Here is a 16996-nt window from a genome sequence, read left to right as displayed (position 1 = left end):
CATCTACATCTATACATCTACATCTACATGTATACATATACATCTCCATTCACAACTACATCTACATGCATACATCCATATCTCCATTCCCATCTACATCTATACATCTACATCTACATGCATCCATCCACCTCCACATCCACATCTACATCTATACATCTACATCTACATGCATCCATCCACATCTCCATTTGCATCCTCATCTACACATCTATTTCTACATGCATACATCCACGTCCCATGCATACATCCACCTCCACATTCACACTCACATCCATACATCTACATCTACATGCAACATCCACATCCTCATGCATAATAAAATTCTTTTAATTAATCTAGGATGATAGTTCCTAGAATATGGTAGGAATTCCTCTTTTTATACTTTGAATGAATTTATTTTATGCGTAATTTCTATAAAAATTTTGCCATAGCTCCGCTACTATGACTGATAAATCTCAATTTTTTTCTAAGGGATAAAGCTCATTATTAAAGAAATAATTAGAAGGGTCTCTAATTGGATCATCAATCCATAATGGTCTCTAATTGGATCATTAAGAAAACAATTAGAATGGTCTCTAATTGGGTCATCAATCCATAATGGATTGAATCATCAATGTGCATAAACTAAGAGCATAGCAAAAAGCCATTAATTTGGCCTCAAGCATAGCTTAATCTTGGATTAAGGAAAGGCTTTATGAAAAGCTTCATTTGGGTTGAGAATGGTTCATGAGTATGACCATTTCTTGAGTGAGAGAGAGAAATTACATAAAAACCATTAGAATTTAAACATAAATGGAAATTAACTTCTATAGCATTTATTAAATTATGTAACTCTTCACTACTATTCACCAATTAACTTCAATAGCATTTAAAAAACCATACCAATTAAACTTCTCAAGCTTGAGAGGGGTTGAGAAGAGAGAATCATTGAGAAATTATAGAAAGATCAAAATTCAATATACTTACCTTATAATTTGCTTGATTCTTTATTCACGGTAGAGGCCCCCAACCAATCAATTGGTTTAGTATGTTGATGGAGCCACCAATGGGGATTGAAGAAAGAGAGAAGTATCAAAAACTAGTGAATTATTAAAGAATTCACAGTTCTTGGCTTAGGTAGAGTAGAGTAATAAAGCATAAGACACTATATATTTTTTCAACAAAGGGAGGCTTCTATTTATAGGAAAATTTGAGCTCCTAACCAAACAAACTGATTCTAGAATTTTCCAAGTCAGTTTGGTCACTTTTTGACCAATTTTTAGGTCAGTTAAGTTAACTTTTTGGAACTAGACTTGAACTAGGAGAGAGGAGAGATAAAATATCTCAATTTTTATGAGTTTAAAACTCATTCAAGCATGTGAAATATGCACCTCCTTTAAAGAACTCCCCTTCCTTACATATGTGTCATAATGGAATCATTTTAATATTGCTCATAGTTTTTTATTAATAAACCTTGTACATTTTCAACTCTTCATCTTATGTGAAATATGCACCTCCTTTCAAAAACTCCCCTTCCTTACATATGTGTTTTTTTACTAATAAACCTTGTACATTTTCAACTCTTCATCTTATGTGAAATATGCACCTCCTTTAAAGAACTCCCCTTCCTTACATATGTGTTTTTTTACTAATAAACCTTGTACATTTTCAACTCTTCATCTTATGTGAAATATGCACCTCCTTTAAAGAATTCCCCTTCCTTACATATGTGTTTATGTACTAATAAACCTTGTACATTTTCAACTCTTCATCTTATGTGAACATTTACTCAATTTTGGGTATCTTCTTTTACAATTTGGATTTATCTCCTCCCTACACATGGATTGATGCTATTGGCCCATAGGAACCTTAATTGGACCATAATCAAAAAAATTTCTGAAAATCTAAACCCTTTAGACTAAGGTTCTTTATACCTATTTCCAATTAACTCCAATTGCACATTGGAAAGTTCTTTTTGAATTTCTGTTTCAGGGGAACTTATTTTAATAAGATGAGTTATTTTTCTATCCAAAAATATTCATAATCTGAATATTCTCTCTCTAGAATAATTTTCTCTCTCTAGGCTAAAACAATTAGAAACAAGGTCTTTATATTTCTGAAGAGGGATTGATTACAGGGGAAGATACTAGACATCAAAAAGGGGTTGGGAGAGGAATCTTACATTCTACCCCACTTAAAAAACGCGAGATGTCCTCATCTCGCAGGTGGAGTATGTTCTCTCTCATCATCTTTTTCGTCTTCAATCACATTCAACGTTACGCCTTGGAAGTGGACGGTCGATTTTTCCCTGGTATTCTGCTGGGTTATGGATGACTTGAGAATTGTCGGTTAAGCCCTTGGTTTTTTTTTTTTTTTTCAATTGCAGTAAGGATCTGCCCTTCTTTCCTCTTCTACTTCTTCTGCAATTGTGACTGCTCTGGCTGCTGCAGTCTGAGGTGGAATTCTTTCTCTTTGGTTGCCCCTATTCTGGAAAGGAGTTCTGAGGTTACTCTGGGTAGAGGCAGATGGTTGATTTGGAGTTCTTCTGGGGTTATCCTAGCTTGGGCGAGACGGACCCTGATTAGACTGGTATGAAGGGATTGGTCTCTGAATTCGGGGTCCTAGACTTCCCTGTCCCCTTGACATGGCAGGAGTTGGGCAGTCTTTTAACTGATGACCAAAACCTTGGCATCCAAAACACCGGTTCTCACTTCTGGTCTCATTGTTCTGCATCCTTAAAATAGATGGTCCTCCTGAGAAAGTATTCTGGGGGAAGGATCTTCCTTCACTTTGGAATCTTCCTGCATCTTGATTCTGAATTGGTCCTTGCTGCCTCTTTGGGGGTGGAACGTTTGAAGTACCTTCCTGGGCTTGGAATCTTTTAAAGTTAGAGGGTGCAGGCTTTGGCGGGACCTTTACTACAAAGGCCTTGGCAAAATCCTTTGCCATTTTTACTGCTTCAGCCATGGACACTGGTTTGGCATTTTTGACCAATGTGTCTAAGGGTTCGTTCATTCCCCGAATGAACCTGGCCATGAGCTGTTCTTCATCTAGAGGTGGTGAGTATTTGAGTAGAAGAGCAAAGGCCTGGTGATATTCTTCAATGGTTTTGTTCTCCTGCTTTAGTTCTAAAAATTCGTTCATTTTGGTTTCCAAAAATCCAGGGGGACAAAATCTCTTTCTCAAATAGGTTTTTAGGTCATTCCAAGATTGAGTATTTCTATTCAGACGGTTGGTGTCACAGTGGTTCCTCCATGCTACCCTGGCTGTTTCCACTATTTTCAACCGGCCAAGAGCCATTTTGCTCACCTCATTATAACCTGTGATGTCAAAATACTCTTCCATGGCTTCCACCCATTTCTCCACAGTCTCACCCAGGTTCTCCCCTTCTCCTTTGAAGGGTCCTGGCTGAGTCCTATGAAGAGCCTTGCGAACATCAGGGTCAAGTTCGTTATCTTCAAGGATAGGGTCTGGCTGCTGCTGGCGGCTACGGTTTCCTCGTCTCATGATTCTGTCAAAATTTATATATTAGAGAGAGAATAGTTATAAGATCAGAAGGGAGATTCTTATTTTTGAATACTTCAATAACTGGGGAGAAATTTTACATTCTACCCCACTTAAAAAAGTGCGAGATGTCCTCATCTCGCAAGGTAGAGGATAACTCTTTTTCTTAAGATCCAATTTTTATTCTGGGGTTGCTTATATTCTGGTCAACCCAACAGAACACTGGGATAAATATCCCTTATATAGAACTCATCATTAAATAACAATTCATTCAGATCATATCATTCATATCTTTAACATGATAAAGGTCCATTAGATCGAAAAGTTTCCTTCGGAACATTCCTCCCCACGGAAATTTCAGTCAAGCAAGTTCTCAATTTGACATCCCTTAACTTGATCTACCGGTCAAGTATTAACAGTAGCAATCTGACAGCACAATCCACTAATCTCATAGTGATTTGCTGAATTCGTTATCATCATTCTAGTTATGAATATCATCACAGGGACTCGTCCCATTCCCCCTCATTGTGGTTTCATTATATTTCAACTAATTTTTTAAAAATCAACATTTTTTTTTCAATCAGCATTTTCAATCAGAATCCAAATCAATTCATCAATTCTCAAACAGAATTAAAAATCATATCAATTTTTATGAGTTTAAAACTCATTCAAGCATGTGAAATATGCACCTCCTTTAAAGAACTCCCCTTCCTTACATATGTGTCATAATGGAATCATTTTAATATTGCTCATAGTTTTTTATTAATAAACCTTGTACATTTTCAACTCTTCATCTTATGTGAAATATGCACCTCCTTTAAAAAACTCCCCTTCCTTACATATGTGTTTTTTTACTAATAAACCTCGTACATTTTCAACTCTTCATCTTATGTGAAATATGCACCTCCTTTAAAGATCCCTGTTCCCACCGAGCAACAGATTCGGGATACTAGCAGCGGAAGTAGCACTTCTCGTGCGGGACAGGGGTCCCACACTCGGGGCCTCGCCCACGGATATCCGGATAAGAGACTAATCCGTCGGTTGTTCCAAAACCGATCCCGGAAAAACTACCTCTACCGGAAAGCACGGGCGATTCCACCAGGATAACTTTTTACTCTAACGTAGTCAAGATCATTTCTGATCGAGATGATTCGATTACATCTATAAGATACTTAGTCAGTTCAAGGAAGAAACTTGCACTTGGATCATTGGGATCAACGCTTTTTTTCCCATTCAAGAGGCACAGCCGTTGATTCCTATCCATAGAACAGTTTCTGTCCGGGATTTATTTATTTTTTCTATCGTAAAATCAAAAGTTTGAGTCTCGATTTACGGATCCATCAGTCCAGCCTAACCCCATCCAGTCCCATGGGTTAGCCAACCGCCCAACCACTGTAGTGATGGGATCCAATTAAGAATTTGGTTAGGTTTTGTCCCGGGTACCAAGGAAAAGAGTTCCAAGGCCCCCTAGCCGGATGTTCATGCAAAATAAAACTAGTCACACCACTCACACACCCAATATGAAATTGCCTTTTTCAACCAGATTCAACCAGTTTAAAACAATCCTTTAATAAAACCATAGTATCACTGATCACAATCTTCCAATTTATCCCATTGATTCTTAATTTCCCATCATTCCTTCATCAGAGTATATATGGCATCATTGGCAACTAGAACGCTCAGGGGCCGTTTCGATAGTTCCTAGCCCTTAATACTCGGCAATATAATCACTTATCAAGATGGACTCTCGTTGAAGATCAGCAAGATCAACCAACAGATCCATATAAGGGGCCATGGACTCATCCATTGAAGACCAGCAAGGTCAATCAACCAGATCCATGCCCGATTTCAGAAAACAACTCCAACTCTGTTCCAATATCTTCCTCGACGCACGCGTGGGTATCCTAGGCAACCCAGAGCCCGAGCACCGTATGGTCAGCACCCTCTAGGATCCTTCGCAGGTAACCTAGCGCTTCACGCATAGGCCGCTTCCTTGGCCCCTCATCCACCGTACCGGAAGCTCACCATTTTAATCGCACCGAGGCTGGTCAAGACCTCGGCCGACCTTGCTACGCGAGACGTCCTTCATTGACTCCCCGTCAGCAGTTGCAACTTTCTCATCACGACCTTAATCACAAGACGGTCAAAATGCTCCCCCCAGCATTCTTGACATAAAACAATCATTTATAGACAGCATTTACAAACAGCATTTACAAACAGTTTACAATACAATTTCTATTTTAACTTTCATTTTTCCACATTATCCCTCCTCAATCTACATTACTTATTCCATATTCCATTTATATGTATACTCATCCCATCACATCATTCCCATCTCATCACTTCAGATTCCCTCACATCACAATCGTATATTCACATCCATACATCCACAACTATATGCGTACATTCACATCTACATGCATACATCTACATCCCTATGCATACATCCACATCCACATTCACATTCACCTCCATACATCTACATCTACATGCATACATCCACTCCACATTCACATCCACATCTATACATCTACATCTACATGCATACATCCACCTCTACATCCACATCTACGTCTATACACCTACATCTACATGCATACATCCCCATCCACATCCACATCTACATCTATACATCTACATCTACATGTATACATATACATCTCCATTCACAACTACATCTACATGCATACATCCATATCTCCATTCCCATCTACATCTATACATCTACATCTACATGCATCCATCCACCTCCACATCCACATCTACATCTATACATCTACATCTACATGCATCCATCCACATCTCCATTTGCATCCTCATCTACACATCTATTTCTACATGCATACATCCACGTCCCATGCATACATCCACCTCCACATTCACACTCACATCCATACATCTACATCTACATGCAACATCCACATCCTCATGCATAATAAAATTCTTTTAATTAATCTAGGATGATAGTTCCTAGAATATGGTAGGAATTCCTCTTTTTATACTTTGAATGAATTTATTTTATGCGTAATTTCTATAAAAATTTTGCCATAGCTCCGCTACTATGACTGATAAATCTCAATTTTTTTCTAAGGGATAAAGCTCATTATTAAAGAAATAATTAGAAGGGTCTCTAATTGGATCATCAATCCATAATGGTCTCTAATTGGATCATTAAGAAAACAATTAGAATGGTCTCTAATTGGGTCATCAATCCATAATGGATTGAATCATCAATGTGCATAAACTAAGAGCATAGCAAAAAGCCATTAATTTGGCCTCAAGCATAGCTTAATCTTGGATTAAGGAAAGGCTTTATGAAAAGCTTCATTTGGGTTGAGAATGGTTCATGAGTATGACCATTTCTTGAGTGAGAGAGAGAAATTACATAAAAACCATTAGAATTTAAACATAAATGGAAATTAACTTCTATAGCATTTATTAAATTATGTAACTCTTCACTACTATTCACCAATTAACTTCAATAGCATTTAAAAAACCATACCAATTAAACTTCTCAAGCTTGAGAGGGGTTGAGAAGAGAGAATCATTGAGAAATTATAGAAAGATCAAAATTCAATATACTTACCTTATAATTTGCTTGATTCTTTATTCACGGTAGAGGCCCCCAACCAATCAATTGGTTTAGTATGTTGATGGAGCCACCAATGGGGATTGAAGAAAGAGAGAAGTATCAAAAACTAGTGAATTATTAAAGAATTCACAGTTCTTGGCTTAGGTAGAGTAGAGTAATAAAGCATAAGACACTATATATTTTTTCAACAAAGGGAGGCTTCTATTTATAGGAAAATTTGAGCTCCTAACCAAACAAACTGATTCTAGAATTTTCCAAGTCAGTTTGGTCACTTTTTGACCAATTTTTAGGTCAGTTAAGTTAACTTTTTGGAACTAGACTTGAACTAGGAGAGAGGAGAGATAAAATATCTCAATTTTTATGAGTTTAAAACTCATTCAAGCATGTGAAATATGCACCTCCTTTAAAGAACTCCCCTTCCTTACATATGTGTCATAATGGAATCATTTTAATATTGCTCATAGTTTTTTATTAATAAACCTTGTACATTTTCAACTCTTCATCTTATGTGAAATATGCACCTCCTTTCAAAAACTCCCCTTCCTTACATATGTGTTTTTTTACTAATAAACCTTGTACATTTTCAACTCTTCATCTTATGTGAAATATGCACCTCCTTTAAAGAACTCCCCTTCCTTACATATGTGTTTTTTTACTAATAAACCTTGTACATTTTCAACTCTTCATCTTATGTGAAATATGCACCTCCTTTAAAGAATTCCCCTTCCTTACATATGTGTTTATGTACTAATAAACCTTGTACATTTTCAACTCTTCATCTTATGTGAACATTTACTCAATTTTGGGTATCTTCTTTTACAATTTGGATTTATCTCCTCCCTACACATGGATTGATGCTATTGGCCCATAGGAACCTTAATTGGACCATAATCAAAAAAATTTCTAAAAATCTAAACCCTTTAGACTAAGGTTCTTTATACCTATTTCCAATTAACTCCAATTGCACATTGGAAAGTTCTTTTTGAATTTCTGTTTCAGGGGAACTTATTTTAATAAGATGAGTTATTTTTCTATCCAAAAATATTCATAATCTGAATATTCTCTCTCTAGAATAATTTTCTCTCTCTAGGCTAAAACAATTAGAAACAAGGTCTTTATATTTCTGAAGAGGGATTGATTACAGGGGAAGATACTAGACATCAAAAAGGGGTTGGGAGAGGAATCTTACACAACAGGTTTTCCAAGAGGTTTCCACGCCTCTAAGAATATGAGATTGGTGCAGAACATAGGATATATGTGGGATTGCCACCATTGTAGACCATTCTCGATATCAGGAGTCCAATCCATTTTCTTGGTGGATTGAATTCTTGTGGTAGTTTAGGGGAAATGGAAGATTTACGAGTTATTGTGGGGGGGTGAAAGAATATCCTTTGTGGAAGCAGTTTATGGGGGTGAAAGAATATCCTTTGTGGGGGGGTGAAAGAATATCCTTTGTGGAAGCAGTTTATGGGGGTAGAGGATCAGAGTTGATGCACTCCCCATCCCCAGAGGATGATTGTTACCTTGCTCTGGGGAATCTTGAGGGTAGTTGTGTTGTTAGGATAAGTTAATTATAATTGTAGCATTCTGGACCTAGCTTCCTCCAAGGATGATTGCTTCATTTTTTTCACCTGTGGGAACTCTGTGGGAACCACATAAAACTTACAAGTGAATGGGTTAGATACAGTATGTATAGATTATGTAAAAGACCCAATACTTTGTATGCGTTGTCCACTAGGAAATTGAATGTCGACATGGACAGTTTTAAGAGAGGGTTTGCCCAGAGAGACCCATGTTGCCCATGGCAAAATATTTTACCCATGGCAAAATATTATGGCTAGCTGTGCGAGACAGCAAGGCATGTTTTCTTTGCATGTTTTTACCAAAGGGGAAATCTATCCAAACCCGAAGGGTGGTTGTTTCAGGTTGTGGAACTACACTTACACTCAGGGTGTTAAGTGAGGCAATGGCTTTGTAGAGTTCATCATGAAGGGTCTGGCCATTTGGGAGCACAAATTGTGTGCCAAGTTTGCGACCTAGGAGAGTGTTAAGTGTAGCAAGGATTTTAACCCAATCATGGTTGACGTTGTCACTATTGACAGAAGCAACCATACATGGCACCTACGCATCATCAAGGGCTTGATGACAAGCATCAAAAACTAAGAGATCGTTCCTCCTTGTGGTGATGGTTACAAAGTTTTTAGCAAAGGGAGAGTTGGCCATGGGATGTGAGTGTCAACAAGTATATAAATTGACCTTAAGTGTTTGAGACTGTTTACAAAGGTAGACATGATGGAGGTCCCAATCATGGATGAGTCGGATTTGTCTCATGAAGGGTCTACCCAAGATAGCATCATAGGCGGCATTACAAAAGTCCATGACCACAAATGTGAGGTGGAATGTCATGTCACAGACTTTGAACTTGAGGTCATCCACTAGGCCCACGGGTTTGATCACCAATTTTGTGCGATCAATTGGCCCCATTTTTCCCAACATGTTTGTGTGAGGATGCTTATGCCAGCACCTCCATCTAGGATGCCTTGACCACATGTTCGTTTATAGGAAATTGGCAGTGTTGTGTATGTGAGGCATCGCCAAAGGGAGATGAGGTGCTAGGGGTGCCTCGAGGATGGCGGAGTGCATGGGCTCCACAGGTTTAGCAATGGACCTAGTTGGAATCTTTCCATGAGCAATAGGGTGTTCCTTGAGAGGCAACGGTTGGGATGGAAAGATTGGTGGCACGTTATGTGAGTATTTAGTTTGGGGCGGTGCCACCAGTAAGGCTTGGGACCTAGGAGGAGAGGAAGGTAACATTACAAACAAGCTTTGGGTTGTTATTGGTGTGGTGGGGCCAATTTTGTGAAATAGCTTTCTCGCATGTTGTCATTGAGAAAGATCTCCCATTTGCATGCTTGATCAAAGGTGGAGGGGTCCTTGATCAACAGGTGGTCATGAAGCTTTGGATTATGCAAGCCCAAGAGGTAACGGTCCATTAATTTCTTATCCTCAAATTTTTCCTCTCTTCTGCAAAGCGAATCAAGGTACTTGATATGTGCGATGTAGTCGCATAATGTTTCCTCAGGTTTTTGTTCCAATTGGAACAAGTGGATGATGGGGCTCCATTTGGGCCCGTAGGGTGCAAATCCAAGAATGAAGGCCTCCTTCACCACTTTGTAAGTGCTTTTGTAACAAGGGTCCAAGGATTCGAACCATTGCACAGCCTTGCCTTCAAGGCTAAGTCCAAGAAGGAGATGGACTTTGATTGCATTTTATCGAAAATTTTAAATGCCTGATGTGAAAGATCTCGATGTGGAATAGGGGGTCTCCAACTTTGTGGAATTTTGGCAAAAGTTTGAAAATTTTTGCCCACATAGGTTTTATATGTGATGTTTGCGGGTCCAAGTGTTATGACACTTCCCTTCCTAGAGCTTGTGCTAAGCTCAGAATGGCAAGTTGTGGGCACAAGGGGAGGTGGTGCAAGGGTGGAGGGTGGGAATAGATCCGTGGGTGTGCCATTTAAGGATTGTTTTGCAATGAATGTTTTACCTAACATAATGCTAATTAATAAAAACATCCTACTAAAACAAATAAGTTGAATTGATGTTTGAATGATTGTAGGAAGAGGAAGATGCCTACTCCAAGTTTCTAGTTTTCCAATGCATCTTCGAGACTGCTAGTCACTCCTCAAATTTCGAGTTCCGTGACACCATGGTGCAGATACTAGAGAAGATATCCCTTCCTCATTTCTCTCATATTGAAAGAGGATGGGGTAGAGATTTCTGGAGTCGTGGGCTAAGATATTTCTTCATCCGAGCAGATCGAATTGGGAACCTCACCACTGTGACCTTAAGCGGATTCGATTGAAAAGTTGAAGATGATCCGTTTATTTTGGTTCGTCGGTACCCCAGGGCCAACACCTCTGTGACTATAGATGGGATTTGCATACCTCAGGATCGCTGGGTGTATGACAAAGTGATGCAGATTTTACCTACTGATAGAGTAGCTGTGTTGGGATCTACCCCAATCCAGAGTCTACCACCCTTCTTACCATCAGTTTTTAGAGTCTTAGAAACTATAGCGGAACCCCCGTATTTCACTTGTGTGGACCACTCTACCCTTATGTCATAGTCAAGCTTAGGAATTTCCCTTGATAGCAAATAAGACTAATTATATTAGTCTCAGATCTTTGTAATAAACTCGTCCTTGTAAATATTTGGAAATAAAATGATTTCAATGTTTTACTCTCCAAAAATAAGCGTTGTGCAAATATGAATCTTGTAATCTTAAAATTGTTTTTACAATGATGACCAGGACGATCACCCTCCACTTCCTAATGCGCTTTACACTGATACCCAAGAGAAGAAGCTCATGCTCAAGCAAATGCAACCTCCCTCCTTTAAAGGAGAAGGTTCAAAGGTTGAGAAGGATGCTAAAGTCTGGATTGCGACGATGGATGATTATTTATCTGCTGCCGGTACTGGAGTAGCAAATCAGTCTATGCTTGCACGATTTCGCCTCATCGGAGATGCTAAACTCTGGTGGAAACAGTGGTGCAGTGACAAGGAAGTCACCAAGCATTCTCAATATGGGAAGACATCAAGTAGGTAGTGAAGGAAAGATATCTTCCCCCATCCCATGAATCCATAAAGATGAATGAGTTTTTTAGTCTTAGGCAGTGCAACTTAACTTTTGAGGACTACTATTCCAAATTTATCACTCTTCGGAAGTATGCCCCAGATATGACTACTTCCCAGCAAGTGGCTCGTTTCTGTCAAGGGCTAAATGAACCCTTAGATTCCCGCCTTGAAGCAATGAGGCCAAGCACATTACAGGATGCTCTCATACGAGCAAAGCCCCTTGTGAAAGAAATGAAGACTGACAAACCTAAGCATCAAAAGAGATCTTACCCTGAGGCAAATCCTAAAGATCAACCCTACAAGAAACCCCAACAGAATTTCCCCTACTACAATAGAGGGCGACAAGGCAACTCTTTTGTCCCCCGCTCGTATGCTGCTTCTTCCAGAGAAGGCCCTCTGTGTTTTGAGTGCAATGAGCTGGGACACTTTAGAGCCAACTGTCCCAAGATGGCAACATCATTTCCCCAAGGTAGCAGAGGAAATCAAGGCCGTGGAACCCCTATCAACCAAGGTGCAAGAGGCGGTGGGCGTGGCAGAGGCCGTGGAGGAGCAGTTGCTAGGACCGCCTGTATTATAAGTGAAGAACCGACCCTGGAAATGGCTGAAGAAGAGCGTGCCACCGTCCATGCAGTGGCAGAGGCCGTGGAGGAGCAGTTGCTAGGACCGCCTGTATTATAAGTGAAGAACCGACCTTGGAAATGGCTGAAGAAGAGCGTGCCACCGTCCATGCGGCAGTAGAACACCAAGGTCCGAATAAACAATTTGGTGTGATCCAAACCCCAACCACTCATCATGGTAAGCCATTTCAGCTTTTGATTGATTGTGGCAGTACCCATTCATTTCTTTCTCCTAGGTGCTTGCAAAAATTAAACTTGAGTCAAAAAATAGCTAGAAGAATGACTGTAGAGTTAGCTAGTGGGAAAGAAGTAGTATCTCGCCACTCTATAGGGAACCTTGATTTTGAGCTGGGTAATGAGCAAACTCATGGCCACTTTAGAGTCTTTCCATTAGGAATTTATGATGGAATCCTTGGGATGGATTGGATAATTGCAAACAAAGCTAGCATTCATTATAACCAGGGGAGTATCACTTTTGAAAATGAGCATGGCCAAGCTAGCATTCATTGTAACCAGGGGAGTATCACTTTTGAAAATGAGCATGGCCAAGTAATATCTGTTCAGGGGATAACAGACTAGGGTAGTCAAGGCAAAACATCTTCTCATGGGAACACGTAAGGGTCAGCAAGTTTTCTTAGTCAAGCTTAACAAAGTCATTGAACCTAGTATGGAGATAGAACCCTCTTGGCTCCAAGAATTCTCTGACATCTTCCCTGACGAGCTTACAGGGCTACCGCCTCCTCGAGAAGTCGATCATGAAATCGAGGTGATCCCTGGAGCTCAACCCATCTCATAAACGCCCTATAAAATGTTCCTTCCTAAAGCCATTGAACTTAAAGAGCAATTTTCCCAACTCATTGAGCAAGGATTCGTACGCCCCAGTAACTCTCCTTGGGGACACCTGTTCTTTTCAAAAAAAAGAAGGACGGAACTCTCCGCCTCTGCATAGATTATTGAGGGCTAAATCAAGTCACTGTCAAGAATAAGTATCCTATCCCTCGCATCGACGAACTTCTTGACAGGCTTTACCTCTCTCTAGAACATTTTCTCTCTCTAGGCCAAAACAGATAGAAACAAGATCTGTTATTATTCTAAAAAGGGGATTGATTATAGGGAGAGAATTTGGACATCTTGAGGGGCTGGGGGAGGAATCTTACAATGGCAAGCAACCCAACCAGCTCTCTCATCTAGGCAAGGCAGTTATGCAGTGGGTCAATAGCCATGCCATTCATAGCCTTATATAGAACACGCACAAAGTGGTAGCACAAGCTGCTCTACTACACCAAGACATGCTACCATGCCATCATGGAGCATGCAATGGTCACATTCATATAACAAATCGAGATCTATGGGTTTCCCAAATGGAGCCATAGGGACCCCTGACCTCCTAAACTACATGTACTTCATCGATACTACTTACAATGCAGGCCAGGCAATAGGGTAGGCACTAGACTCAGAAGAAGCTCCCCTCACAAAGCACCTCAATCTAGATTTGGTGAGAGATGCCCTCCAACTCCCTTGAATAGAGTATCCCATGTGTGCCATAGCCACATCATGTAGATATGTGTGACACCTTCTAGGGCCCCACAACTAAGGATGGTGTGGAATGGCACAACATCACCCGCCAGGAATTGGTGATGCTAACATGGGCCCTCCCCTTCCTCCTCACCACATGTTGGATGGATCGCTTCAACCGTTTGCAACCTCTCCACCCTTGCTAGAGTCCATCAAGGTGTGCCTATCAATTGGGTAGAGTACCTACACAAGGTGTGTGTATCAATTGGGCAGAGTACCTACACAAGGAGATCAATGACATTTGTTCGAACCCACAAGGCAAGTTGGCAGCCTCCTCCCTACTCACCAAAGTTGCAACCTCTCCACCCTTGCTAGAGTCCATCAAGGTGTGCCTATCAATTGGGTAGAGTACCTACACAAGGTGTGTGTATCAATTGGGCAGAGTACCTACACAAGGTGTGTGTATCAATTGGGCAGAGTACCTACACAAGGAGATCAATGACATTTGTTCGAACCCACAAGGCAAGTTGGCAGCCTCCTCCCTACTCACCAAAGTTTTTATATCATGCCAAAGGTTGGGAAGAGTTGCCCAAGCCCATCCAATTATAGAGAGACACCCCTATATCATCCCCGAGTCTCCCAACCTTCCCCATCTAGCACCCCCCATCCAAGTACAAACTCTTTAACACTTAGGAGGAAGAGGCCCGATGCAAAGCTGTCGAAGAGGAGGAGCTTCACAAACCTTCTAGTTCCTAGAGGAGACCCTACTACACTCTTCACCCAGCACCCTAAGTGGCTAACCCCTCCCCTCACCCTCACGAGCTTGCCCCGATAAAGGTTCTATGTGTCACCCTCCACATCACAATGCCATATTATGGATACATTTTGTTGGGTGCAGGCTAGATGTTTCTGCTCAACCAGGCCTTTTCTGAAGGTATCTTCTCCTCCCAAGGTGCTCTCCTAAATTTTTCTGCCCAGGCTTCTCCAACCTAGCCACCACGAAGCTTCTTACTTCCATGACTGATTATATGCAGTGCCAACATGAGCAGGTCATGGCCTTGCATTTGGCCATGTTCTTGGCCATGGTAGATCTTATCAAAAGCTAGCAAGACCTCCAGGTTGCTCTACACACCAATGCCCAAATGCAAGCCTCGCTTGTGGACTAGGAGAACAGCCTTCGCCTCAGCCACCCTGACCCGCTGTGTAGACCATCTACAAGCATAGTTCTGCGCACGACGTGTACAAACATGTCACGGAGAAGATAATGGTGCAAAAGGATGCATAGCTATGGGTAGCTAAGAAACGCCTTAGCCAAGTGTAGCCAACCACTCTAGGGCAAGCATCCATTTGCAATAGAAGACACCACCTTGATGGATGATGCCATTGAGATTCCCACCCTCTCCTATCCACCCAAAAACCCTACCAACACCCTAAAGCTTAACTTTTGAGTACTCTAACTAAACCTTCTTCAACACAATATCTTTTTCGATTGGCCCATCACTCCCTCTACCCTCTCTTACCACATCACCAAAATCCCTCCCCACCCTCTTCCTCTAGAGCCAAATCTCATTTGACAACCCTGTACGCCACTTCACCCTCCCCATCCAACCTCTCACTCTGCCAACCTCTACACTTGGGCCCACCTCTTGAAGTACAGTGCCCGAGTGGCAGATGACAGCGAATACTATGACAACCACAACAACAGTCCCCCCCCACATGTGGTGACCCACATGCTCCGCAACCTCACCCCCCTCACCCTCATCACACCCTTAGCTCACACAACCGTGCTTCCCCCTTGCTACCCAACCCACATGTGGCTCAACTAGCAGCAGAAGTGAATACTCCCTTTAAATGGTACCCTTATTTGTATGTAAAAAAATTTGTTAAAAAAGGATTTTTAAAATCCCTTTTGTTAAACCCACATGCTACAATCACATATTTATGAGTGACCCCCCCGAGTCTCTAGCACAAGCTTCTCCCACCCAACCTCTTCCTTTCCAACTCTTCCCATGTTTCCTTCACCACATGCCACTCCACCTCATGTACCCTCGCTACCTCCTTCTCCGACACCACCCTCACCACCTTCCTCCCTTTACTTTGGATTGGGTCCACCAATGCTTCCCCCATGACCAACCTTCCTCATCAGCATTCCCACCAACCCTTTTTTCTACCTCGATTGGCATTGCACCCTCTACATCGCAACCTCCTTCCCCCTAGGAACCCTAACCCTCTACAATCCCTACCCCTATTCCCCTAGATGAAGGAAAAATTCATCTCCAGCCCCCACAAGAAAAGGGCAAGGTGGATTCCCCACTCAATCCTCTCAACTGGCATGACCCTCTAGATCACACAGAATTCAAATAAGCAATCAGAATCCTACTTGGCCATTGCCAACTCCAACAAATGCCTTTGATCAAGGTCATGGATTGCATGGATATCCATGTCCTTTGACTTTATATCAACATCAAGAAGGATTCCTAGAAAAGGCAGCACCCGCACCGACAACATGAAGGATACATGTGGCCCCAACCCAGAAGCCCAGATCACCATGTTCAATGTTATGGGCAAATAACCTATTTGGTGGCACCCCTTCCTCCTAAAGCCTCAGTTCTGGGCATCATACTGTAAGGCCCCACACCACCTCTGCATCATCCTAGCATATATCTCCATCTACCAATGGGCATGGGAATGAATAGTAGGAATAACCTAAAGCTTCAATTTAACTTCCCTTGTTTTAGCCCCCCTCTTATGGTAGTGCATACACATAAGAAAGCATGAATGACCATGATCCAATGCCAAGTATGAGCAGGTGTCTTACCCCTCCATCATTGCCACCATCTGCTTTTTCCACTTTATCATCACCCTCTTGGCCAAATTCCTTGCTTGGCACAACTATTATGAAGGAGCCCAAGGCCTCATACCTGCATTAGGGAGGGGGTATGTTAACCACAATGGTTAGCATTAATCCTAACATTTTTTATCAAAGCATGGTTATACTTCATGTAATTTATTTTTATGCAAAACCACACTAAATGCTTCATATAAAAAGATATGGGATAACCAAGCTTATGAGATGTGTAATGCCAGTGAGCCACAAAGCCTAGATGTACATAGAGCTAGGGAACTAGTTTTGGGCCCCCGATTGTTTA

The sequence above is a fragment of the Cibotium barometz genome, chromosome 42 (genome assembly GCF_041138505.1).
Source record: "Cibotium barometz isolate CiBa-2024 chromosome 42, ASM4113850v1, whole genome shotgun sequence".
Classification (NCBI taxonomy): Eukaryota; Viridiplantae; Streptophyta; class Polypodiopsida; order Cyatheales; family Cibotiaceae; genus Cibotium; species Cibotium barometz.
Note: the sequence above shows the minus strand (reverse complement) of the source record.